The sequence below is a fragment of the Symphalangus syndactylus genome, chromosome 13 (genome assembly GCF_028878055.3).
Source record: "Symphalangus syndactylus isolate Jambi chromosome 13, NHGRI_mSymSyn1-v2.1_pri, whole genome shotgun sequence".
In the NCBI taxonomy this organism is placed as follows: Eukaryota; Metazoa; Chordata; class Mammalia; order Primates; family Hylobatidae; genus Symphalangus; species Symphalangus syndactylus.
This window is the reverse complement of record NC_072435.2, coordinates 53,610,544-53,612,399: the sequence shown is the minus strand read 5'-3', so window position 1 is coordinate 53,612,399 and position 1,856 is coordinate 53,610,544.

The window sequence follows — 1,856 nt, the reverse complement described above, 5'->3', positions numbered from 1 at the left end:
ATACTAACAATATTTTTCAAAAAATTAGAACAAAATTCTAAAGTTCATATGGAACCAAAAAAGAGCCCAAATAACCAAAGTAATCCTAAGCAAAAATAATAAATCTGGAGGCATCACATTACTGGACTTCAAATTATAATACAAGGCTATAGTAACCAAAACAGCATGGCACTGATATAAAAATAGATACATAGAACAATGGAACAGAATAGAGAACCCAGGAATAAAGCCAAATACTTAGAACCAGCTGATCTTCAACAAAGCATACAAAAACGTCAACTGGGGAAAAGGACACCCTAGTCAAAAAATGCAATAAATGGTGCTGGGAAAACTGGATGGCCACATGTAGAAGAATGAAACTGGATCCTCATCTCTCACCATATACACAAATCAACTGAAAATGGATTAAAGACAAATATAAATCCTGAAACCATAAAAATTCTAGAAGAAAACCTAGAAAAACTTTCCCAGACATTGGCCTAGGCAAACAATTTATGACTAAGACCCCAAAAGTAAATGCAACAGAAACAAAAATGAATAAATATAACCTAATTAGGGCTGGGCACAGTGGCTCATGCCTGTAACCCCTGCACTTTGGGAGGCCAAGGCAGGTGCTATTGTGTCTTCAGAAGTATTAAAGCCACCCTCGTAGTTTATTTTATTTCAGCTAGGGTTTTTTTACAACTTTGTAAATCATGTGAGATCAGGAGTTTGAGACCAGCCTGGCCAACATGGTGAAACCCCATCTCTATTAAGAATACAAAAATTAGCCAGGTGTGGTTGCACACGCCGGTAATCCCAGCTACTCGGGAGGCTGAGGCAGGAGAATTACGTGAACCTGGGAGGTGGAGGTTGCAGTGAGCCGAGATTACTCCCTCCAGTCTAGGGGACAGAGGAAGACTCCGTCACACAAAAAAATAAAAAATAAAATAAAATAAATTAGAAAAATAACCTAATTAGATTAAGAAGCATCAGCACAGTCAAAGAAATAATCATCAGAGTAAACAGACAACCCACAAAACGGGAGAAAATATTTGCAAACCATCTATCTGACAAAGGACTAATATCCAGAATCTACAAGGAACTCAAACAAATCAACAAGAAAAAAAAATCCCATTAAAAAGTGGGCAAATGACAGACATTTCTCAAAAGATAAACGGCCAAGAAACATGAAAAAATATTCATTAGGGAAATGCAAATTAAAGCCACAATGAGATACCACCTTACCCCAGCTACAATGGTTATTACTAAAAAGTCAAAAAGCAATAGATAATGCATGGATGTGATGAAAAGGGAACATTTATACACTGCTGGTGGGAATGTAAATTAGTACAACCTCTGTGGAAAACACTATGGAGATTTCCCAAAGAACTACAAGTAGATCTACCGTTTGATCCAGCAATCCCACTACTATCTACCCAAAGGAAAAGAAATCACTGTATGGAAAAGACAACTGCACGTTTATTGCGGCACAATTCACATCTGCAAAGATATGGAACCAACCTAAGTGTCTGTCAATCAATAAGTGGATAAAGAAAATGTGGCACATATACACGATGGCATACTACTCAGCCATAAAAGTGAATGAAATTATGTCTTTTGCAGCAACTTGGATGGAACTGGAGGCCATTATCCTCCAGTGAAGTAACTCAGGGGTGGAAAACCAAATACCGCCTGTTCTCACTTATAAGTGGGAGCTAAGCTATGGGTACGAAAAGGCATACAGAGTAATATAATGGACACTGGAGACTCAGAAGGGGGAGGCCGGGTGTGGGGTGAGGGATAAAAAACTACATATTGGGTACAATGTACACTACTCAGGCAACAGATGCAGTAAAATCTCCAACTTCATCACT